Raw genomic sequence first — 13,581 nt, 5'->3', positions numbered from 1 at the left:
ATAAGACTGATTTTTCTAAGGTTTTATGGACTGATGAAATGAGAGTGAGTCTTGATGGGCCAGATGGATGGGCCCGTGGCTGGATCAGTACAGGGCAGAGAGCTCCACTCCGACTCAGACGCCAGCAAGGTGGAGGTGGGATACAGGTATGGGCTGGTATCATCAAAGATGAGCTTGTGGGACCTTTTCGGGTTGAGGATGGAGTCAAGCTCAACTCCCAGTCCTACTGCCAGTTTCTGGAAGACACCTTCTTCAAGCAGTGGTACAGGAAGAAGTCAGCATCGTTCACAAAGAACATGATTTTCATGCAGGACAATGCTCCATCACACGCATCCAAGTACTCCACTGCGTGGCTGGCCAGAAAAGGTCTAAAAGAAGAAAAAATAATGACATGGTTGTTCACCTGATCTTAACCTCATAGAGAACCTGTGGTCCCTCATCAAATGTGAGATCTACAGGGAGGGAAAACAGTACACCTCTCTGAACAGGGTCTGGGAGGCTGTGGTTGCTGCTGCACGCAATGTTGATCGTGAACAGATCAAGACACTGACAGAATCTATGGATGGCAGGCTTTTGAGTGTCCTCGCAAAGAAAGGTGGTTATATTGGTCACTGATTTGTTTTTGTTTTGTTTTTGAATGCCAGAAATGTATATTTGTAAATTTTGAGTTGTTATATTGGTTTCCCTGGTGAAAATAAATAAGTGAAATGGGTATATATGTGGTTTTTGTTAAGTTGCCTAATAATTATGCACAGTAATAGTCACCTGCACACACAGATATCCTCCTAAGATACTAAAACTAAAAAAGCCCCACTCCAACTTCCAAAAATATTCAGCTTTGATATTTATGAGTCTTTTGTGTTCATTGCGAACATAGTTGTTGTTCTAAAATAAAATTAATTCTCAAAAATACAACTTGCCTAATAATTCTGCACACCCTGTATGGTCAATCAGAACCCGGATGTCTGATACCTTCAGTCTTTTTTATTTTATCTCTTATCAGCTTAGGACTGAGAGCTGGTAAAAAACACAAAGATAAATAATATTTTAAAATAAATTTATGAATAGATAAATAATTAAGAAAATAAATACAAGACTGTGACATTAAAATTAGCTGACAGCATTTCAAAATGAAAACGAGTACGTCAGAGTTTCATCAATACATAAAAACTCATCAGAAACAAGATGGAGGACTTCAGTCAGTGGATGTGGATCCTAAACAAAAGATCCTCATGAGTTATACATATACATACATCTAAATAACACCATCATTCCATCTCCAACACACACACTTCTTTAAGAGGAGCACTCACTTCAGCTTGAGCTAGAAATGAAAACTACTGAGAAGCCAAGTGAGTGGCCAGGAAATGATTTATTTACTGACTGGCCAGTGTAGATGAAAACAGGCTGACACATAGCTTAACAGTCAGGAATGTATGGAACATTTCAGTCTTAATAATGCACAGGTTAAGCTTCACTCTAATCTGAGCCTATAAAAATGGCATGTGGTGTTCCCCAGGGCTCTGTACTGGGGCTTCTTTTTTTCAACATCTAAATGCTCCTAGTTGCTCAGATTATACAAAGCAGCAAAATATGTTACTGTAGGAATCTAGATCAGACAAAAACATGCATATCCCCAACAATTATGATCCCCTACAAGCACTCAAGTGTTTTTAACAAATTAACAACAAAGACATAAACATCTTTTTTTTTTAGCCATTTAAAACAGCATGTGGTCTAACGTCAAATGTTAATGTTAAAAAACACTAAACAAAACTGGACTCAAAATAAAATCAGACTTGTACTTCAACAGCCATAGTAACTCAGTTAAGAAGTCAGCCAACTATCACAACTATTACAAGGATTAAAGGTCTAATATTTGATCCCTTATAGTGGATTCAAGGATTCAGCTATGGTTCACTGCTGAGCGGACGCGTGGCAGAGACGCTCCGAAACTTTGAAGACTTAACTACCTATTTCATTGAATATCCCTCAATTTCGTAACCTACTTTGATTCAAAAAAAAAAAGAAACAACCACAATGCCTCCTAAACCGGTCAAGAATCCTGCAAAATTACAGAAGTTGGACTCTGTTCGGGATGGTGAACAACAAGCTAGCCACACTGCTACAGACGGGCTAACTGAGGTGGCTAATGCTAGTGAAACGGTTCCGACATCTGCTCTTCGGTTGATGCAGGAAGACCTGGGGAAAAGATTTGACACGATGCTCACTGAAATAAAAGCAGTGAGGGCTGACATAAAGTTAATGGCAGCCCGAGTCTCTCTGGCGGAGGACAGAATTGGTACGAATGAAGATGACATTGGTACACTGAAGGTTGCTAATGGCACCATGAAAGCAGAGCTAGCATCGTTAATACGGAAGGTTGAAGAGCTGGAAAATCACAGTCGTCGAAACAATGTGCGCTTAGTGGCGCTACCAGAGAGGGAAGAAGGGAAGGACTTGTGTATTTTCCTGGCTAAGTGGATTCCGGAGGTGCTTGGAGCCGGAAACTTCCCTGGACCATTACGAACTGAGAGGGCGCACCGACTCGGCAGACCACGCGATGCTGACTCGACAGTAAACCAAGCACGCCCTCGAGAAGTGATTATGAAGTTTCTGGACTTTTCTGATAAAGTTCAAGTCATGAAAGCTGCCAGGATGAAGAGCACCGTGATCTATAAAGACAAGAAAGTCATGTTCTTCCCAGATTTTTCAGTGGAGCTCCGCAAGCAGAGGAGGCTGTTTGACCCAGTTAAAAATCAACTGGTGGCTCTTGGCATTCCGGACCTGCGCTTCGGTATCATTCACCCTGCCAAGATGCTGATCACCCATCGGGGGAAGCGTCGAGTTTTTGACACCCCCTCTGAGGCAGATCTCTTCGTACAACAACTAAAAAAGGACGGGAACGGAGAGAGGGACGACGAAGCTTGACATGTAGAAATGGATCGCCTACTGGTAAACAAGAACGGGTTTATGATCATTGACTGGATTACGTTATGACTCACCTCATACCTGGAGGTAAGCTGTAACAAAGGGCTGAGGAGACATAATCAGACTTAAACTTTTTGAGTTTGGTGGTACATAAGACTTTGATTTATTTTTATTTTAAGCATGACTCCAATCTGTGTGGACTTGTAAATTCCACAAGTGTGTACATAAATATGCATTTTGGTCCAATCTCAATTTTTTTTTTTTTTTTTTTTTTCACCCATGATCGGAGTGTCTCTGCTTTGGTTTGTTTGCTGCTAGTTTTGCTGCTCCTCTATTAGGCTAGTTGCCGGTGGATCAGCGGAGCCTAATAGCTTTGTCTACACTAAGTTAGGTTGGGCTAGGTGCATTTAGTTGGGTATGCTAGTGCATCTATGTTTGGTTCTGTTATCATGTTCAAGGGTTCAGATGTGTTCACAGTTTTACTTTTACTTTGCACCAGTGTTTCTCACTTCCCCTTCCCCTCCCTCTTTTATGGCAGACACGTATTGTCCTATCCCCTTATATAAATGCAGCCACTTTCAGATCTCAAAATAACTTCATGGAATGTAAGGGGGTTGAATAGATTGGTAAAGTTGAAGCAGGTTATGAACAGAATTAGAGAAATAAAAGCTCAGGTTATATTTTTACAAGAGACCCACTTAACTGCTGAAGATATTGTTAAAGTAAAGAGACGTTGGCCCGGTCATGTTTTTTACGCCTCATTCAGCTCTCAATCTAGGGGTGTAATTACACTTATTCGCAATAGTGTACCATTTAATCTTATTAATATTACTAATGACCACTTTGGCAGGTTTCTTATTGTGGAATGTGAGACATCCTATCACAGACTAAACCTTGTAAATATATATGGCTCTAATAATGACAACCCCTCATTTTTTAGGAACTTGTTTTTGTCCCTTGCCCCACTTTCTGGGTATCTCATTATAGGGGGAGATTTTAATTGTACGCTATACCCCATTATTGACAGATCAACAGGAGTTGACACTGCTCATAAACACTCATAAAAGGAGATTCTACACTCTATGGCTGAATTCAACCTGGTTGATATTTGGAGAAGTATGCATCCAGATGAAGTTGCTTTTTCTTGTTACTCCAGTGCTTTTCGCACCTTCTCGAGGATTGATTATTTTTTAGTCTCTGCAAGCTTGGTTCCCTTGGTTACTAATTCATGGTATGACAGTATTGTTATATCTGATCATTCCACCATTTCTTTTCAATTAACCCTACCAGATTTACCGCGGTTCACCAGTAGGTGGCGACTTCAGTCTTTTTGGCTTAAAGATCCAGAGTTTTTGGAATACATCGGAAAGCAAATAGATGACTATTTTGAACATAATAAAAACCAAACTACTGCAAGTACAAAATGGGAAGCCTTTAAAGCCTTTTTGAGGGGACAAATGATGAGCTTTACTAATTTTAAATATAAAAAATCCCAGCTAGAAATGGTGCAACTGGAGGAAAAAATTAAAGATGTTGAAGATAAAATATTTAGAAGTGCTTCTAACTCTCTAATTTTGGAATTGAATAAACTCAGAGCAAAGTACAATACCCTTTCTGTGAATAAAGCCACAAAGAGTTTACTGAGACTGAGACAGTCATATTATGAGCAAGGTGAAAAGGCGAGCAAAATTTTGGCATGGCGTATTAAACAGATGCAAACAGAAAGAACAATAAATTCTGTACTTGCAGATAAAGGACAGATTACCTCTGATCCCAAGCAAATTAATGATACGTTTTGTGTTTTTTACAAAAACCTATATAAATCGGAGTACCTAGGTTCAGCTTCAAAACAGGAAAAGTTTTTGGATCATTTGGATTTTCCCACTTTGCAAAGAAATGATTTAACTGACCTAGATATTAGTATAACATTGGAAGAAATCAGCTCAGCTATAGGCAACATGAAAGGGGGTAAAACCCCTGGACCTGATGCAATACCTATTGAAATATACAAAATATTTAAGGATAAATTGTCTCAACCCTTATTAGATATGTATCAAGAATCATTTACTCATGGGGTTCTCCCCCCCTCACTTAAGGTGGCGACAATCACCCTGTTATTAAAACCAAATAAGGCAGCAACATGTTGTAGCTCATATAGACCAATTTCTCTGTTGAATTATGATTACAAAATACTTTGCAAATTATTAGCCCTAAGACTGGAGAAACTTTTACCTGAGATGATACATGCAGATCAGGGTGGTTTTATACAGGGGCGGCAGGGGTTCCACAATATACGTAGGGTCTTGAATATCATTTATGAGAAAGGTGGGAGCAGGGACAATGCCTTGGTCTCGATGGATGCGGAGAAAGCCTTCGATAGGATCGAATGGCAATACCTATTCGAAGTTTTGAAAAAATTTGGTATAAAGAACATTTTTTTAAAATGGATTGAACTACTATACTCTGATCCCCAGGCTGAAATTTTGACCAATGGCTTTTTCTCTGCCCCTTTTAAACTCTGTAGAGGAACCCGACAAGGGTGCCCCCTGTCGCCCCTCTTGTTCACTCTGGCAATTGAGCCTTTGGCAATGGCCATTCGCGGGCACAAAGATATTTCAGGAATTAAAATAGTTGACACAGAACACCGTATCGCCTTATACGCAGATGATGTGATTTTGTTTTGTTCTCAATTAAAGGCGTCAATACCATCCATATTGAAAATTATAGATACATTCAGTGCCTTTTCTGGTTACAAAATCAATTTCAGTAAATCTGAAATACTATACCTGAACGAGAATGAGCAACAAAACCCTATAATAAACACCCCTTTCTTGCTCTCTGGACAGGGCTTTACTTATTTAGGTGTGAAAGTTACCCCTTCCATTGAGAACATTGTTGCATGTAATTTTGACACTTTAACTGAGTCAGTTACACAACTTCTAAATAGATGGATGAAATTACCTATATCTTTGATTGGTCGTATTAACATATTAAAAATGGCAGTTTTGCCCAAATATCTTTACTTATTTCAGTCAATACCACTCTCCCCACCAAAATCTTTTTTGTAAATCTGCAAAAATTATTTAGGAATTTCATTTGGAACAACAGGAGCCCAAGACTCAGACTTTCCTTACTATATCTTCCATATGACAGAGGGGGGCTACAACTCCCTAACTTAACCTGGTACTTTTGGGCCGCCCAAATCAGAGCTGCAATGTTCTATTTTGTGCACGAGCATTCCCCTGCTTGGGTCTCAATGGAATCGGTAAATATTAAAATCCCTCTTAATCTATACCTTTACTCTGCTGACAGAAAAATTTTGATTAAACAAACAAAGAATCCTTTCCTGAAGAATACCATTAAGATCTGGTATGATATACATGACTACTTGGGAGAAATGATGCCTCTGTCTAGGTTCACGCCTATATTTGGGAATAATAATTTTCTTCCTGGCAGAGCTGATGCTGGTTTCAAATTCTGGTTCGATCAAGGCATTAAAACAATATCTGACCTTTACAGGAATGATACTCTCATGTCTTTCGAACAAATTAAAAGCAAATTTCTCATTCCCTCAAAACATTTCTTCAAATTTCTTCAGCTGAGAAATTTTATTGCAACAAGGCAAGGGAACAGCTTAAAACTCCCCCCCCTTTCATCTCTGGAAAGTGTGATTTTGAACCATTTAAAGGGCAACGGTCAGGTCTCTATACTGTATCATTTGCTTATGTATAACTCTAAAGAATCAGCACAGAGCATACTACATGCATGGAAGAACGATTTGCAAGTGGATATATCAGATGATGACTGGTACAAATCTTTCTCTATAGCTCAATCACAAACAATTAATGTGCAATCTAAACTTCTCCAATATAAATGGTTAATTAGACAGTATATAACCCCTTCAAAATTACATTATTTCAACCCAAACATCCCAGATACCTGTAATAAATGTGGAACTCAAAAAGGGTCGCTCTTTCATTGCATGTGGGAATGCTCAAAAGTGAATGTTTTTTGGAAAAGTGTGCTTCACCTGTTGAGTCAAGCTATTGGTAGAGTGATTCCCCTTGATCCCATGTTGTGCATTTTAAATATGTGCCCCAAAAATTTTGTACTAGCTGCAAATACTAAGGTAATTTTGTATTTCGGTCTTTTGGAAGCTAAACGATGTATTGCAAGATGCTGGAAAGAGCAAAAGATGTGTGGACTGTCTCAATGGCTCAACGGGCTGACTTCAATTTTAACGTTAGAGAAATTAACATATATATCTAAAAACAAACTTCAGAAATTTTGGGACATTTGGTTAAAATTTTACAATTTCTTGGAAGATTGCAACCTCTACGACATTGATTTAACTGTCTGAAGTGTTAACATGTCTGCCCTCCCCACCCCTTTTTTTTTTTTTTTTTTTTTTTTTTTTTATGGTGCACTGTTGTATTTTTTGTATTTTTTATATTGAACTAATAACTAATAATAAAGATATGTTTAAAAAAAAAAAAAAAAAAAAAGGTCTAATATTTAAATTTAAACGTACTTATCAGAAAAAGCCTTTTCTAGAATTATCATCTCATAGTTAACAAAGTTTATGATTTGCTATCTGTTTTATAAAAGGTTTTTTATGATATTAGGAGAATAAGAAAGGGGAAATCCTCTGTCCTCTGTAATAAAGATCTGGCCTTTAAAAATTATAATAATTTTTTTTTTTTAGATTGTGTTTTTCTATCTATGGACATTAGTGACATCAGTAGAAAAGAAAGTTAAGTTGTGGTCACGTGTTACTCACCAGATGTTATGTGTGGCCATAACTTTATAATGTGTGGCCACATGTTAGAAAACAACAATTCGCCTATTGTCCACATACTGTTTAAGTTGTAAACCGTGTCTTCAGGACTTAAATTAAGTGTCTCTTACTTGTGTGTCCTGTTCTGATAAATCATGTTGTGATCTGTGATAAATCTGTTTGTAGACTGCAGAATATTTTTATAACTGCCTGTCTCGATTGATAATGTTTATGTGTTATTGAGTAGGACATGTGTCCCTCCAGGGTGTAGGCAGACTTCTTTTTAAAGGATTTGTAGTTTTTGAAGAAAAATACAAGTCAAATCAAGTCAAGTCAAATAGGCTTTGTTATTTCAACCATATATAAACTACAGAGTGAAAGGTTCCTCTGGGACCGTTATGGGACGGCACAGAAGCAACACAGACAGGAAAACACAGAAAAAGTCAAGACTTAGGACAAGCAACGGTAAATACAGCATGGCAATGCAACAAACAGTCAAACAGAACTGGAGCATCTGACAGAGGAAGCCTTCATACTACGGGGTTCTGTGTTCTAGCAGGAGTCAATGTGCAAAGATAACACTGCAAAGATGCAGAAAATATTCATATCACTGAGGAGCCGCTGTTGTACCTGGTGTCCCATCTCACTTAGTTGTTTTGTATTTAAACTACTCAGTTAGGCAAACCTGCTGAACAAAACTATAATTAATCTCAACATTTAAATAGAATAAAATAAAAAAAATAATTACCATAAATATGAGTTTAACTAACACGTGGCCACCAGTTACTTTCAATTTATATCAATGTCACCAGACTGGCTTCGTATCTATTTCTGCTTTATGAATATTTGTTATTTGTATTCAGAGCTTACCGTGGTATTTTAGCTCCTGATAAAAAAAAATCTGGCTAGTTCCAGTTATATCAATCCAGTTCTGAGGTCACTGGTTCTCATATTTGCTGCTATTGGCTCATAAAAACTATAAATGGTTTTATTACAGTTCTTTTGGCAGGTTATGAACCTTCAACGTCTGCTATCAGAACCTGGTTAACTTTCTATCCAGTTCAAACTAAACAGTTTAGTTTTACTTCGGAGCATCACCAAATAGTTGTAAAGAATAAAAAGATATATTCTGTGTGATCGTGACTGTAAAAGGTTGAGAATTAGTGAAGATACTTTTGAGAACAGACTTGGGATTTATTTCCATCCATCTCTACGTCAGCGAGTGCTCATTCAGGTGCACTAAGTAACTGAAGGTAAAAGTTGCTTTTGGCAAACTTGTCGGCAAGTTTAAGAAGTTTTAGTGATAAAGAAGCAAAGCAAAGATTAATGGGATCCCCTTCTCATAAAACCAGATAAAAAAGATTTGATTCAGTTTGAGCTCAGGGAAATTATTTTCTGTTTTTTATTCAGGAAAGCTGCTCTTAAATAAAGATAAAAACCTTCTGAGGAGGGAGTTGACAGATACCTTCAGCTGAAAAAAATATTTCAACACTTATTGTTTTTATGAAGAAACAGCTGTCAGTGTCCAGGTGTATCAGCTGGTTGTCACGATGCTTCACCCACATCAACACTGTTCACACTTTTCTGCAGACACTAAAGCATTTAATGGCATTACTATTGTGGGGAAAAAAACATTTATTTTCTACACGTTACACTTTGGCTCTTTCCTTTTTAATTGCTGGAGATTTTACACTGAAATATAATAATAAAGAAAACTGAAAACAAAAACTGTCCAAACGCCATCATCAGCAGATAAAGAGGTAAAAAAAACATGATTAAACCAGCAGAAAACCTCACATTTCCATTAATTCTTCATTTTAAATTCAGTCTGCAGCTTTGAGAGTTTAAAGCCCTCCATCTTTACTTGTTGCTGTCGATCACGCTGCCGGAGACGGTGACGCTCTCTTTCTTTCTGCAGAACAAAACTCTTCCACTGCTCTGAGGAGGTCAAAGCAAAGGGCAAGCGCTCAGTGGAATAAAGGATTATGGGTAAATCCGAGGATTTCAGGCATTTTCAGCCTGGGACTCAGATGAGAGGGAGGCGGTTTGTCTCTCTGGGACAAAGCCTAATTGAGACAAACTTGTTTCATCTCTGAAGTGAAAGCCGCCGCGGCGTGATTCGCAGTTTAAGAAACAAAATGGACAAGCGAGAGGTACACGGGATTTAATGCATGCATGATGGATTCCCAGTGATGAGATCAACTCTGAATCTGTCTTCTAAGATTATGTTTCATAAAAAAGACCTGCACCCTGAACCTTTCTGCTCCAGAGTTCAAACAGATTTCATCTAATCAGGAAATGTAAAAAAAAAACAAAAAACACTGAAATAATCTGATAAAAATGCTCCGAACTCAGAACAAACTCCTGAGTTCTGAGTTTTAAAAGACAGACAAGATTTGTACTCCTGTTTCATCTTAGCTAATGACTTTAAAGCCCTCTGAAGATCTGTTTCTCAATCCCATCATCATGTTACAACATACTTATAATACATTACGAAGTTAAAGTAAAATAAATGTGACTCAGTGAAAACTTGATGTTGCAAGGATGAAGAATATTGTTCACAGTTCTGTGTCAAAATGTTGATCCTGCCCTTGTTTCCTAAATATTTTGCTTCGAAGCAGCCAGATCTTCTAGTAATCTTTTATAATGATCTTGATCTTCAGTTCTCCAACTTTGTGACAGTGTTCAAAGTGTTAGGGCGTTTGCTGCCGAAACATTTTGAATGGAAAGTGTTGCGGGGGCAGCTGCCTAAGCAGGAAAAACCAGACGTCGCTCTCCCAGGTCATATTCACCAGCCTATCTGGGGGATCCCGAGGCATTCCCAGGCTAGCCGCGAGATGTAGTCCATCCAGCGTGTCCTAGGTCTTCCCTGGGGCCTCTTTCCGCTGGGACATGCCTGGAACACCTCACCAGGGAGGTGTCCAGGAGGCATCCTAACCAGATGCCCGAGCCACCTCATCTGGCTCCTCTCGATGTGGAGGAGCAGCGGCTCTACTCTGACCCCCCTTCCAGATCACCGAGCTTCTCATCCTATCTCTAAGGGAGAGCCCGGCCACCCTGCGGAGAAAACTCATTTCGGCTGCTTGTATTCGCAATCTTGTTCTTTCGGTCACTACCCACAGCTCGTGGCCATAGGTGAGGGTAGGAACGTAGATCGACCGGTAAATCAAGAGCTTTGCATTTAGGCTCAGCTCCTTCTTCATCACGACAGACCCATGCAGAGTCCACATCACTGCAGACGCCGCACCGATCCAACTGTCCATCTCCCGCTCCATCCTTCCCTCACTCGTGAACAAGACCCCGAAATACGTAAACTCCTCCACTTGGGCCAGGACCCAACTGCAGACCCAGAGAGAGCACTCCACCCTTTTCCAGCTGAGGACCATGGTCTCGGACTTGGAGGTGCTGATTCTCATCCCAGCCGCTTCACACTCGGCTGCAAATCGCTCCAGTGAGAGCTGAAGATCACGGCCCGATGAAGCCAACAGAACCACATCATCCGCAAAGAGCCCAATCCTGAGGCCACCGAACCGGATCCCCTCAACACCTCAGCTGTGCCTACAAATTCTGTCCATAAAGGTTGTGAACAGAATCAGTGACAAAGGGCAGCCTTGGCGGAGTCCAACCCGCACTGGAAACGATTCGGATTTACTGATTTACAATGCTGACCAAGCTCTGACACCGGTTGTACAGGGAGTAGGCAGCTGGTCCACTGTTCCACAACCTGGACGAAAACCACACTGCTCCTCCTCAATCCGAGGTTCGACTATCTGACGGACTTCCTCTCCAGCACCCCTGAATAGACCTTGCCAGGAAGGCTGAGGAGTCTGATCGCCCTGTAGTTGGAGCACATCCTCCGGTCCCCCTTTTTGAAGAGGGGGACCACCACCCAAGTTTGCCAGTCCAGGAGAACCGTCCCCGAAGTCCACATGATGCTGCAGAGGTGTGTCAGCCAAGACAGCCCTACAGCATCCAGAGCCTTAGGGAACTCTGGGCGGACCTCATCCACCCCCGGGGCCTTGCCACCGAGAAGCTTTTTAATGACCTTAGCGACCTCAGTCCTAGAGATAGGAGCGCCAACACCAGCTACCCCAGACTCTGCCCGGAAGTCATTCTTCATGGCCTCTCCAAACTCCTCCCATGCCGGAGTTTTTGTTTAGCCTGCAGTCACCCATCAGCTGCCTCTGGAGTCCTACAGACAAAAAACCCGATAGGACTCCTTCTTCAGCTTGAAAGCATCCCTTACTGCCGGTGTCCACCAACGAGTTCGGGGGTTACCGCCATGACAGGCACGACAACCTTGTGGCTACAGCTGCGGCTGGCCGCCTCAACAATAGAGGCACAGAACACAGCCCAGTCGGACTCAATGTCCCCCCCCTCACCTGGGACATGGTTGAAGCTTTGTGGGAGATGAAAGTTGAAACTTTTTCTGACAGGGTATTCTGCAAGACGTTCCCAGCAGACCCTTACAACACGCTTGGGTCTGCCAGGCCTGACCGGCATCCTCCCCAAACATCTGAACCAACTCACCACCAAGTGGTGATCAGTTGACAGCTCCGCCCCTCTCTTCACCCGAGTGTCCAAGACATCAGGCCGCAGAAGTCGATAGGACGAAGCGCAGCTCAAAAGCACCCCTATGGTGATGACAAATCATGGACCCAGGTTTCCCTTGCCCGGACGTGGGTCACCGAGCTCCCCCCTCTGGAGCCAGGCCTGGAGGTGGGGCACAGAGGTGAGCGCTTGGTGGCTGGGCCTTTGCCCATTGGGCTCGGTCAGGCTCAGCCCTAAAGGGTGACATGGGCCCCCCGTCCCGTGGGCTCACCACCTGGAGGAGGGGCCATAGGGGTCGGGTGCAGTGTGATCTGGGCGGCTGCCAGAGGCGGGGACCCTGGCGGTCTGATCCTCGGTTTACCCCGGTGGACGAAAGGGTAGCCTCCCGATGCCTTCAGGTGGGGGGACGGGTCCTGACTGTTGTTTGTGCTTATGCACCAAACAGCAGTTCAAAGTACCCACCCTTTCTGGAGTCATTGGAGTGGATGTTGGAGAGCACTCCTTCCGGGGACTCCCTCGTTCTGCTGGGGGACTTCAATACCCATGTGGGCAAATGACAGCGAGACCTGGAGGGGCATGAATGGGAGGATCGGCTCCCCTGATCTGAATCCAAGTGGTGTTTTGCTGTTGGACTTCTGTGCTCATCATGGATTGTACATAACGAACACCTTGTTCAGGCAACTCCAAGTCAGGTTTTGATTTTTTTTTTTTTATGTAAAAATGCACAAGCTCAACTCTTATTATTTCAGGACAGCCTCAGCTGTCAGATTCTGAGGCTTAAATGATGTAAAATGAATGTATGAATAGATATAGCAGCATAAAGGCCGACCAGAAGAAGAAAGCAGAATTTATTACTAACAGAACTTTGTAGAAATAACACACAGACCAACAGTGACCAAACCTTTTCTCATCTCATCGTTCTCTCAAGTCTTGGCTTTCAGGAGAAAAAATATTGTTATTGAAACAAACACACAACAGAAACTATTTCCATGTTTCCACTTTTTCCTCATTTCCAGTTATTCCTGCTACTATTTACCTGCTATCCTCACTAAACCAACTCCAGCTCAGCTGCTTTGTGGCACCACCGTGCATCAGAAACGTCTTCTTGGCTTTATTCCAGCCATAGAGGAGCATTATTTTTCTTCTTTTCACACACACATAGAACTTTCTGCTCACTGGTTGATCTTTGGCTGCTCCTGATTGGACGTTACCGTCAATCTAAGCTCTCTGATTGGTGGAAAGTCTGACAGGAAGTGGCTTCATCATCATGTCCAGGTCTAAATAGAGGTCTCTTAGCAACATAGTAGTGATGGTGATGTTTT

General features: G+C 41.4%; 1 protein-coding gene across 3 annotated transcripts in view; it reads right to left on the bottom strand.

The window, feature by feature from the left end:
* Positions 1-13,581, bottom strand: part of fars2 (phenylalanyl-tRNA synthetase 2, mitochondrial) — a 295,775-nt gene that overhangs the window by 76,447 nt on the left and 205,747 nt on the right. The window lies entirely within an intron of this gene.

The sequence above is a fragment of the Melanotaenia boesemani genome, chromosome 18, assembly GCF_017639745.1.
Source record: "Melanotaenia boesemani isolate fMelBoe1 chromosome 18, fMelBoe1.pri, whole genome shotgun sequence".
NCBI lineage: Eukaryota > Metazoa > Chordata > Actinopteri > Atheriniformes > Melanotaeniidae > Melanotaenia > Melanotaenia boesemani.
Note: the sequence above shows the minus strand (reverse complement) of the source record. Positions and strands in the feature narration are given on the sequence as shown.